The sequence below is a fragment of the Lagopus leucura genome, unplaced genomic scaffold, assembly GCF_019238085.1.
Source record: "Lagopus leucura isolate 7727_CA_CO unplaced genomic scaffold, USGS_WTPT01 Super-Scaffold_100002, whole genome shotgun sequence".
In the NCBI taxonomy this organism is placed as follows: domain Eukaryota; kingdom Metazoa; phylum Chordata; class Aves; order Galliformes; family Phasianidae; genus Lagopus; species Lagopus leucura.
Window position 1 is genome coordinate 50,031,953 of NW_024962263.1, and position 12,203 is coordinate 50,044,155.

Sequence of the window (12,203 nt, forward strand, 5' to 3'; positions counted from 1 at the left end):
GCTCCGCGCCGGCGCGGTAGGACTGGCGCGCATGCGCAGCGAGGGGGCGGGCGCGGCGGGCGGGCGGCGGGGCAGCTCCTGCGCTGACACCTGCAGCATGTGCCAGGAGCTGCAGCGGCAGCGGCCGCCTCTGCCTCTGCGCGGCGCGGCCGCCCCGCTCCGGCGCCGTGCGCGGCGGCGGCGGCGGAGCTCCTGCTCTCGGCATTCCTCCCGCCCGGCGCCGCGTGCCGGCGGCGCGCCGTGACCTTACCGAGCGGCGCTACCTCGCAGGTACGGAGCGGCTCGCCCCTCCGGGCCGGCGGAGCGCGGGCAGCGGGGCGGCGCCTGTTGCCGCTCACCTGTGTGCGGCTGTCGGCGCCCGGCTCCCTTGCGAGGGGCTCCGGGATCCGGGCGCGGGGCGGCCGCGGTGGGTGGGGGCGTGCGGGGCCGCGAGTCTCCGCTCGCCCTCGGGGCTGGGGACAGCGGGGCTGCGCGGCCGCGGGTGCGTGTGTGCGGCCGTACGGATGTGTGTGACATATCCGTGTGCCTGCGCGCGGTGCGGGCGGCGGGCGGGTCCTCCGTGTCACCGGCTCGCAGCCCGCCGTGCGGCCCCGCGGGAGGGTGGGCGGAGGGAGCGCCCCGTAACGCCCGCCGCGAAGTTGTGTGAGCGGCATCCCGGGCAGCGCTCCCGCCGCCAGGCGTTACGTCGTGTTGGTGGCTGAGGGGACGGGTGAGCCCCGCGTTTATCCGCTGCCTCCGTTCCCAGGCGGGGGGAGGAGGAGGGGTAGTGTTTAGGTAAGATTTAAAGCATTGGAGGGGGGTACGTGTTGCGTGATGAACCGCGGAGTGCGCCGGTGGGCTCAGAGGTGTGGAAAGGAGAGCTGGAGAAGTGTTCAAGCAGTGCCACAAGCTCAGTATTTCTAGGCGTTAAATACAGCTTGACGTTGGAAGTTCTGTAACTTTCTGTTCACTTCTAAACGCTGCACCTCTGCTCTTCCCCTTTCCTTACTGGTGCAGTCGTACAGTAGTGAGGGGATAAAGGCTTGGAGGCTGTATTTTAACCCTGCCGTGGCCGCAGAGCTGTTTTCCTTACTTTCATCCCTGTGCGGTGTAGCCTCTCTCACATATCCACTGCCAGAGAGCGTGCTCACCGCTGGGCACCTATCTGCTGATGGAACGATGGCAACTGGAGAGCAGTGGGTGCTGGGTAGTTGGGTTGTGCTGGCATCTGGCTGCCCAAGAGTAAGTGAGCGTGAGACAAAAGCCAGCGCCGTGTCTGCTGTCAGCTTGTCTTTGTGTTTCTTCTACAAGCGATACGCTGCTGATACGTGTTTGGGTTTTACCCTACTGTTGGTGCATGAAGGCTCTCATATCGATTCAAAGTTAATAGTTAATGCACAAAATTGGGCACCTGTGTGCTGTGATGAGAGCAGGTGGGTGACTTATGCATGTTGTGCCTCCCATCAGTGTAATCATCTTCACAGGCAGCCTTCAGTGTGCTGCTGTGAAAGTGCAGCAGTGCCTCAACTATGCCACTTCAACCCTGGTGGACTCAGCTCTCTCTTGGAAGCCCCTCAGACCTTAATCGTGAAAGCAAAGTGTGTGGCTGTGATTGCTGTATGGTGAGGTAACCTGCTGGTTCTACAGTGGAAAACCAGGGAAAAAACCCCACAACGTACGTCATGGGAAGGTAGTGAGTGAATAGTGGTCTGTTAAGGTTTAGAGGAAGGTGAAGGACAGAGTTTTTTGTTTGGCTTTTGGAGATGCAGTGCTGCCTTAATGATTTCCCTCATTTTGCAGTTGTGTGCTGTCACAGAGCTGAGAATAGCTGATCTCCTATCCATTTCATTCAGCTTAAGTTTGTTCAGAGCAGCCTTTAATGGCCAGCACTGATCTAATTCTCATGGCAGGCAAATAATCAGTTATAACTGCACTGAAATCAATGAGTATATACTGACATGAAACTGAGAGGAAAAGCACTTTCATGGTGTTTTATGTTTGTGCAGCTGAAAGTCAGAAATAGCTGCCATGAACACAGTGTGTCCTTTCAGACAAAGTAGTTGATGCCACTCTTGGAGTTGCCCAGAAAGTTTCTTTCTCCAGTTTCAGCAGCCTTTGGTGAGGAAAGCAAAATTAGCGATCTTAGAATGAGAACTATTCTTGGGAAGTTCTTGTTCCAGTGACTAATCTCTTTCATTCTGTGGTCTTAATCTTAGCTTGCATGTATACACACTATTAGCAATGGGAAAAGACTTCTCTCAAACAGGGGAGCTGGCTTATGTCATCAGGTGTCACAAGGTTGTTTCTAATGACTGTGTTCTAAGCTGTTATTCTTTATGTTAGTTGCAGGTGTGTTCCTCTAGGTGTAACAACGAAGTGTGAATGGGAGGTAATGTTACATTCCAGTTAGTTCTGCTGTGCAAATGGGGATTGTAGCGGAGGGGCAAATTGTTGTTGAAGGGAGGCCTTGTACGGACTGCAGGTCTTGTGTTTACCATGGATTCTTGGGAATGTGGAGCCTGAGGGCACAAAGCAGATGTGATGAAGGGATGAGTTGGACCTCAGACTGTGGCTTTGATGTTGTGTTGTATTCACATTCTGGCTGTGCTCCATTCATTGAGCACTTCACAAGTGAAAAACTCACAGACAGCGGGATGCTTTTTCTTTACAGAGCTTATCCTGCCCCTTTACTGAGGTGCAGAGCTGTTGGTTGCATTTGTAGGGGGAACTGCGGTGCATGAACTTGCCGAGGAAATCAGGTCTGCCAAGCAACACAGGTTCATTTCCTGCATTGTCTCCAATCCAATAGTAGTATGACCTCATACTTCTATTTTCACTTTCTGCATTGTAGATTTGCGTCAGCATTTTTGGCGTCTGAAAGTGGATCAGGAGTAGAGGAGTAAGAACAACATTGCACCTTCATACATTCCAGTGTCTGCTTGTGCCAAATTACTTCTATGGGCGTTGCTGTGGACTGACATCTTTGTTTCTGTTTCCAGAGGAAAACAATGTTATTTCTAAATTAAGGAAAATGAAGTTTCTTAGAGGCAGCAGCCTCAAATATGTTACACAGTGAGAGCTAAGACTGCTTGCTCAGCTGTTTGCAGGAACAAAACAAAGCCTTATGTCAAAGGTGTCTTCAGTTCGGCACTTACTCTGAGCTTCCTTGAATGGTAATCGTTAATAACATCATCTTCTCAACCTAACAGAGCGTGAAAATTCCTTCATTTATAATCATTTAGGAGCATGCTTGAAATTCTGTCCACTGACACAAACAGCACAAGAGCTGTGCTGTTGCTGAAAGCTGTTGGGATGGAGGAGGGGAGGTTGGGTAAGCAGGTGGCAAAGGTGTGGAGTAACCATAATGGGCTGGAAGAGTGTAGTGCAGTGTCTGTCTCTCCAACTTCATTACAGAAGCGGCTGGAGAGAGTATGTTGGAAAAAATACATGAGGTTTTTGTCTGAAATGTGTAGCAGAACTGTATTGATCTGTATATTTTTATATCTCTCAAATGTAACCAGTCACCATTTTGTGACCACCACGGGCATTTGTACTGCTTTGGGAGAGGGCGTTAACGGTCTTGCAGAAATAAAAAGTGTTCTCACATTGCCTTATATTTGGAAACTCCTATATGGAAAACATGTCGGAAGGGTGTGGCAGTTCAGGTTTAAATCCCCTCAAATTCTGATTGAGCATAAGCACTTCATTTGTTTTTAAAGTAGCAGGTGCACCTATTGTATTCTCTAAATGTACATGTTCTAGAATGTCTCATGTGGAGGGCTAAAATCTGATACCAACATGGATTGCTGAGCAGTCTAAACAGTTGAGATGAAATGCAAAGCCACTTGCAAGAATTTGGAAATGTCATTGGACTTTGTGTCCTGGAGTGGAGATCAACAAGCCTGAGACCGGTTGCACTGATGGAGAAAGTGACTGAAACTAGGAAGCTCCAGAGAAAAAAAGCATCTCAAATGTAGAGATGCAGAGATCTAAGAAAAACTTTCAAATACACTTTGTTTGGGTTCAGTTACTGTAGATCTGGAACATCATGAAGTTTCAAGCTGATATCGTGCCCCCTTGAAATCAGCAGAAGCAGGGTTTTCCCCAGTATTTAGGATAATCATGGCTGAAATGCATGGGGCCAGATCCTTTTATCATTTATGATGGCATAAATCCAGACCTGGTGTATTTTCCTCCTCACAGTGAAGCGTACGAGATGACAGCAACTCTACTACCTATCTGCAGCATATCTGCAGTTTGTGCTGGAGAGTATGCTTGTTCCGTTGTTCAGAACCATTACTGTTAATTGTCTGATGTCATCTCCGTTGGTATCCATTCTATGCTGACAGTGCACGTACTGGTGCATATGCTGCAAGGACCTGCAGGGAAATCCTCACCTGCATCTCATATCATACAGAGGCTGCTTTTGTGTATGGATGCTCTGTGTAGCTAGAACGGCTTGTAAAGGGGAATTACAACTTAACAGAGATTACAGCTTCACAGAATTCCACCCTGTAATGTACAAAGTACAAAAATAAAGGCTCTTTCCAGTTAAATCCTCTGCCAGAATGGTGCCAAGAAGTGAAGTAATCAAATAATTTTTTTGTTGGTGGTGGTGCTTTTAAAATCTTCTTATCTAGAAGAGATGGTAGAAGAGCTGAGCTGGAGAGCCACAAAAATTAAGTATGAGAATCATGGGGAATTTCTTCATGTAGTGGTCTGGATGTCTCTGCTTATTTTATTTAAAACGAAATTCAGACTTCAGAAGCACGCTTGATTTTCTTCTTTTGTGATGCTGACAAACTGCCTCGGCTTTGTTGTCTAAAAAGGTAGCAGCAATTAAAACGTGATGTGACAGTGACTTCTATAAACTGTTTTTTGATGTAAGAATCATAACGTAAGATTTTTTTTTTGTGACATGATGAAAATTAACAGGGAAAAGGAAGTCTTTCAGTGTTAGCCACAGCTTTTCAAAAGCTCAGCTGGAACTTCTTCCTGCTGGTCAACTCCACTCGCAATGGAGTGTGAGATTCAAGGCCCAGCCAACTGGTGAAACTCTTCTATAGAGAAGTTTGACTGTGTTGGTTTGAGCAAAAGGCCTTGGGAATTCGTGGGGAATAGAGCAGCTTCCTGCTTTTATGCTGAATTTGCTAGTCTTGTGTATGGGCACATAGACCCAGTGAAAAGTGAGACCATGTTGAACAGTTCATCTTGGTTTATGCAGAAGAGTGGAACTGGTTTGCACCTCACCTTGGCATCTCACAGAATAGGTGAGCTGCTTTCAGCAGCTTTGGCTACATCCAGAAGGAAGAGCCATGTTGAGCAGTTTATGCATCTCAGTTGTGAGAAAATGGTCACTGGAGAAAGGGAAAAAGAGAAGGTAATGTGACGTTTTCTGGAGTGTAATTATTAAAAGATTAAAAACAAAAGTAAAACACAATTCACCTCTGTTTTCAAGTGAAAAACTACAAGGAAAGAAAGATCAGCTTCTATCAGAAATGTAAGAGGGAACTGTGGGAGCATCTTGGTAGTATGATCTGTCTGGAAAGATGTGAGCTGAGTTTAGGATCTGATGCATGTTGCTCTGATCTTGACCCTTGGTTCTTGGGTAGCTGTAGTTCCTCCCTGGTGTCGGTACCCGCAGGAGCTGTCTTTGTAGGCCATTTGTTTGTGTCCTTATGCCTCGCAAAATTGTCCTGTATAACAGCAATTTGCATCTATTGAGTTTTCTCACAATTGCACTGTTGTACTTGCTTGGTGCCAGAGTGGAAGTTAAATGATGGTTGGCCAGTGCTCAGCTGCAGGATCATTGTCCCCCCCATAATCGCTGCCACAGAGTAGGTCTTGATCGCAGCCTGAAACAGCAGTCAGCTCTCCTCTTTTCTTTCCTCTTTGAAACACTCTTTGCTTTGGCATGCGTGTCAATGAGCGTGGCCATGTGGCGTTCAACACAAACTCCAGCGAGGCTCGCCTCCCTGAAGAAAGCAGAGTTCTTGGCGGCCCACCAAAGCCCATCATGGCTTGACAGCTACGCTTTAATGAAATGGACCTACCAACTTCTCAGCAGGCAGTGTGCCAACCTAACAGATGAACCTGAATGTGGGCAGCCAGCAAAGCAGATATATATGCGTAGATATAGATATTGTACATACAGGCATAAAAAAATTGGGATCTTTTCCATTTGGAAAAAGATGTCCAAGTGGAAGACAGCTCTAAAAGTAAGAGCCTTTAAAGAGACTTCTTTTGAGGATGGGATGTGCTAGAGTTACTCAGAGGAGGATCTGTGCTTTCCTTGTTACTCTCTGCTTGCTGTTGGGCAGATTATATAATAAACAAAGGAGGCTATTTAGTCTTTTGAATCCAGGCACCCTTGTTATTATCTGCAAGAATGTGGAGAATGACGCTTTACTGCAGCGAATCGCTTTACAAACCTGCTTGAAGCTTGTTTCGGCTCACATTCTACCAAGATGCTCACTACAGCTTGAGATCAGTGCAAATCTGTGCATTTCATGCTTTTCATTTTGAATTAATTACGGTATGGAAATACTTTGCAGAGCAAAAGTAGTTCAGTTGCACAGAAATCAGTTACAGTACTGAAAGCAACAAAACCTCTGTGGATACCAGCCTGAATGCTTCCAAAATCTGGGCGTGCTTGGCTGGTGAGTAAATGCCAGGCCCCTTCTATGGGTTACAGTCAGCTGCCACAGGTGTGCATGCTGAGTAATCATTGCCCTGCAGTCTTTCAAAGATCTGAACGTCAGTTGCATCTCTGTGGAAGGACCACAGGAAAGCAAAGTGACGTGAATTTGTCTGCAGAGGGATTGGATTGCAGAAGCCTGTGTCTCTTGAGACCTCAGCCTAATGTTATCATGCCAGAGAATTGCCTAGCCTTGCTGTTTCAAGTCACACAGGTACTTGGTTGAAAGTCTCTCACGCTGGGAGAGAGCACTAGTGGATTGCGAGATGAATGGTATCACATCCTCAACTGGAAGCTCCTTTTAAAACTCTGAATGGTCTGTGGACATAATTTTCCTTAAGCTCCACAGGGCAAAACAAGGATCTGTGACTTTTGGCAAAATCCATAACGAGCTCTGAAAGCAGTTTACTTCCTTCAGAGCTGTCTTGATCATCCATATGGTTAGAAATTTGTTGGATTTTTTTTTTTTTCCAACTCAGTATAAAAGTAGAGATTTAGCTTTGTGATTCGATTACTGTTGCACTAGACAGATGAGCAGAAGTTCTAGGGGTAAGAAATGCCTTTGAATTTAACCTGGAGGCACAGTAACTGCTTGTTTTGACTCCTAGGTGAAGCAGTGCAGTAATCTGCCTTCTGTGTCTGGCTGTGGGGTGCTGCAAGTTTGTTCATTTGTAAGCCAGCAGTGCAGATAGGTCTGCAGGGCCAGGTATGGCCTTCTGGCCCAAAGGAGGGGATCAGCTTTTGGTGCAGGCTGACCTGCCTGGCAAGATTGTGCAATTGGGAACGTTTTGAAGGAGGGGCATAATGAGGTAATTTCTTAGGATCTAGATTTCAGAAGACAAAGCTTCTTGCGGTAGGAGTGCTGTGGTATACCTACTGCATGATCATAGAATGGTTTGGGTTGGAAATGCCCTTTAAGATGATCCAGTTCCAACCCCCTGCAGTAGGCAGGGACGTCTCTCTCTAGAGCAGGTTGCTCAAAGCCCCATCCAGCCTGGCCTTGAATGCTTACAGGGAGGGGGCATCCACAGCCTCAATGGACAACCTGTTACAGAGTGTCAACATCCCTACAGTAAAGAATTTCTTCCTAATGTCTAGTCTAAATTTAAAAAAGCCAGTATGCTCAGAGTAGCAGGGTCAAGCTGTATCTGTTTATGCCAGCAGATAGGACACTGGTTTCCTTTTCATTGCTGAGTCTGCTGAGGTGGAAATGTATTTGTCCTCAGTTAAGTGCTGGCACTGGGAAGAGGCCACTGAGTTGCTGTATGTTTCAAGTCTGCAGACAGGCACATTGAAAGTTGAACTTCATCACACCCTGCTCTGTATAACCTTTTGCAATGAAAGGTGGTACATACTGTCAGATACCATAATATTAGCGTTATTATTTCTGTGGTCTCTGTTCCTTCAGACAGCTACAAAAGATTTAAAAGCAATCAGTGTTCGTGAAGGTGTCATCAGTCTACTCTAAAAGACACTTCACTAATTTTTGCTTAACCCCTGCTTAAACTAGTCATATGAGACTGATGTTATTATGGATGACTGCATGAAAGTTGTTTGCGCTGTAAAAGATAAATGTTGTACAAGGTTGATAACTTAAGTGCAGCTCATTAGTTCATTTCTCTGCATCATGGGCTAGGCAGTCCTCCTGATGGAGAAAATACATTTTGAAGGGTATGTTACATTTTATAGAATATTTGTCCCCTTGTAATGCTTCGCTACATTTCCAAAAGGAATGCTACAATTCTTATGTTCTGGAAGCACCGTATTATGATTACTGCTTGCATTTACACTAAAGTGTTTCTTATCTTCCTTTTAAAAGTAAGCTAGTAGAAAGATAATTATTCCTTTGCAATTTGTGGCTTTTTTTTTTTCCTTTCAGTGCATGAAGGCATGTGGTGGGGCATAATAAAACTTTTGATTTGTTGTGAGCAGTCAGATTTTTGATGATGTGCTTGACTATCAGAACAAATGACCACAGCTTCTTAACCATAAGTTCTATTCCATATAATTAATGTAGTGTTAGTGGACTTAGTGAGGCAGTGGGCTACATTACAGTGACTGCGAAGCGTGGAAACCTACCGTGTCTTTCTCTCATAAAAAGGCCCTGCCTGTGCTGTAGATCCTATGAAGAATTTTGAGATATTTGAAAGGATAAACCGCTGTATAAATTCATGAAGTTCAAAGCAAAAATACCACTTGGGATAAAAAAAAAAAAGGGAGCTTAGCCCAGCAGCAGCTTAACCATAAGTGACAGATCTAGTGCTAAGTCCTGCACCATCAATGCAAATTCCTCTGTGGTTCACCAAGTAGCCAAATGGAAGGACCAGAAGAAAGACTTCGAGAACTCTGATCTCAGAAGGGCAGGGAGAGGGGGCACCCTTTTGCCAGTAAGTAATGCAGGTTCTCTGGGCAAGGTACAAACAGGGAAGGTTTAAGATGAGTACAACTAGATCTGTCTTCTGTCTTGTATTTCCTGTGAGAATGGCTTTTAAAGGCATTAATATGTATTTGTCAGTATTACTGTGCAAATATTATGCCAGAAATGAAGCTGGGAACTATGTGAGTTGGCAGCACTGTTATTGTAACACGGGGATAGATTACACCAGGCCTGAAAGATACCTTTGAGGACTGAGACTCGGTAAGTTTCATTAGATGTGAGGGTTCTTCCCTCTGTGCCATATAATGACATGAACGTTGGATCAAAGTTGATCAGTATCAGGCCATGAGGGCAGCCCAAAGTTCAGCAAAAAGTCTGGTTTAGAGGTGACACTTCCTTCTGTCATCTCTGTGCGTATCCTAGACCCAACTGCTTTTATTATTTCTCGCCATCCCATGCCCTCCTAGCTCTACAGAGACCCAGCCCAGCCACTTCTGATGCTGGCCTCCCTTCTTCTACCCCAGTACAGAGATGCTCACTCCTATGCAACCTCAAGCTCTGTCTGCCCATGGAGCTTGGGTGGAAGTAGCCCTTCTGTTTCAGCTGTTGCTGCATGTTGACCATACATGCAAATAGTCTCGGTAAATAATTTGCACTGTTTGTCCTGCAGAACAGCGAAGCCTTTGTGGCTATGGCAGACTACTGTTGCCTCAGGAGATGTGTGGGGACAGCTTTAACAGCTGCCCATGGAAGGGACACAGCAGCATCTCAGCAGCTGCATTGGTACTGGATGCTGTTCCAGAGCTTACTGCCTTCATATCAGACAGCATCAACATTTGGAAGGTAGGAAATTATGTTGTGTCCAGAACACCTTGCTGTTAAATGAGATATGAACATGCAGCAGCGAGTGCTCTCCTTGAAAGTATGTCTGAGACTGTAGTCACTGCTAAGGCATGCAGACTTGTTGGAGGCTGTGTTGTGGCCTCTGGGCCTTTGCTGGCTACCATAGGCATAGAAATGGCTTGCATTGCTTTTGGTGCACTGCCTCTGTAGTGAAGTTAGAGTATAGATTAAAGGTGCTCCCTTTTTCCCCATGGTTTTGGTTTTAAGAAGGCTGGAGCTGTGTATTCTAAGCAGTTGTGGGAGCTTTAGTGACAGCTGTTTTGCTTGAGAGCCTGTATCTGTCAGTGCCTGTAACATGATTTGATGTAATCCTTTGGATTTCCTCATGCCTAAGAAAGCTGCAGTCTTTCTTGCCTACCAAACCACATTTAACAGCTGAGATTTTAGCAGTGAGTATTTCTAAAGTCTACCATTTTGCATATACTCTGATGATCTACTGTTTATGTATTTTTAATACCTCTCACTTTAGTCTAAATAGCCAGTTAAGGATGTAGCTTTGGAAAATAAAAAAAATTATGGGGAAGAGAAAGAGCAGGAGTAAAATATCACTAGCAGAAACCTTAGTAGTCTCATTTTCTCTTTACTGTTTGTTGCTCAAAACTGAGCAAAAATATTTAAAATCCCAAGTTGTCTCTTCTGACAGACTTTATGCTTATGAGTCAATCTCATCTTACTATTCAGCTGCTGAGATTTGTCCTTGAAACCCAAATTTCCCATACTTCACGGACATGCATTTAGCGAGACCTTGAGATTGTGCAATAGAGGGAGAGATGAAAGCTGCTGCCAAACGTAGCAGCTGGGCCTGGTTGTCTGGAGCTGACCAGAAGCTGTCAGTCCATGTGTGGCTTTCCTGCAGGTTGAGAGCAGTGGCACTGCTGCCCCGCATGTTGGGAAAGGCAGACTTAGCACAGAGCAGGGTGCAGGGCTGACATTCCTTTGACATTGGCAAGAAAGTCGTCACTGTTGTCACGTTTTGTTTGCCCAGAAGGCTTCACTTTTATTTCAGGCAGAGATAATTGAAAGGAAGCATACTGTATATACTGGTGCCATGGGTCTTGTGCTACACTGACCCTCTCAAAATGCAAGAAGGGAGAGTGGGGATTATAGCACCTGATTATAAGGCATCCAAGTCCAGGGCAGATGAATTTTTTATATATATATATATATATATGTATATATATATATATTTTTTTTTTTCTCCAAAAGGATTTGGTTTGGCCCTACTTAGCAGAGAGAAGAATACAATGAACATCGCGCCACTGGTGCTGTGATTTACACCCCAATTAATTGATATCAACGCATTTATCTTTGCTAAGCTACAGACAGATAAACTCAACTCATTAGATCCAAACTGATCTGATCCAAAACTGTCAGCATCCATTGGGATGATTCTCGTGGAGGTCTGGGAGGTAGAGAAAAGTGTGTTTGATTTTAGTGTTCCTTTGTTTGCTTTTGTTTTTATCAACTTCATTCTGTGAATTGACAGCAAGTGTTGGCTTTTGTAGTTAGTTCTTTGTGGATCTGTCTCCATTGGAGAGCTGACTACAAGATACTGAGCCAGTTTACATTTTTCTGGTGGACTTGGAATGCAGAAATCAAGAAGAATGTGTTGCTTTGCCCCAAACCAGGAGAGGTGTTCCTTTTGACACTTTGTCTTTGGCAGCCACACGAGTGAAGCTCTTCTGCTTGGCTAAATCTATAGAATCTTTTAACCAGGGGTCAGAAATTCATTAAGAGTATTTTTTTTTATGCTTTACTTCATACTTCTGCCTATGTTTGTCTAGAACTTAGCGCAGTTCCTTATCAATCACGAGAGCAATTTCTGAAATATTAAATGTTTTTTAAACAGAAGCTCCAACATACACTCATATGCAGTCCTCAAGTATAAAACCATTTGTTAGAATATGTTGTGTCATTACAAGAGCAGTTAGACTGAAATCTTAGAGTGTTCAGAGGACCTTTACTGCTTTCTAATGAGAAAATTCTCCCTTGTTTTGAACGAGCTGAGTGTTTGATGAGACTTTGGAAAATGGCAGCATCTTCTTGCATGCTATGCACACATCACCACTAGTGTCACTAAGATAGTGAGATGTTTAAGTGGTTTTTGATATATCAAACTCTGCTCCATGCTGTCTGTGCATCTGTATTAACTGTTTTCTTAATTATTGTATTTTTCTACTTGGCAAATTCTCAGCAGAAGCACCTACAGCAGTTGCTTCTAAAAATGCAGCATTTGTAAGTGGTAAC

General features: G+C 45.1%; 1 protein-coding gene across 1 annotated transcript in view; it reads left to right on the plus strand.

The window, feature by feature from the left end:
• Positions 1 to 206: 206 nt before the first annotated feature.
• Positions 207 to 12,203, plus strand: part of DTNA (dystrobrevin alpha) — a 215,296-nt gene continuing 203,299 nt past the window's right edge. The window contains exon 1 of the mRNA XM_042870116.1: positions 207 to 270. The gene's annotated coding sequence lies outside the window, so the exon portion shown is untranslated. The remainder of the gene's footprint in view (positions 271 to 12,203) is intronic.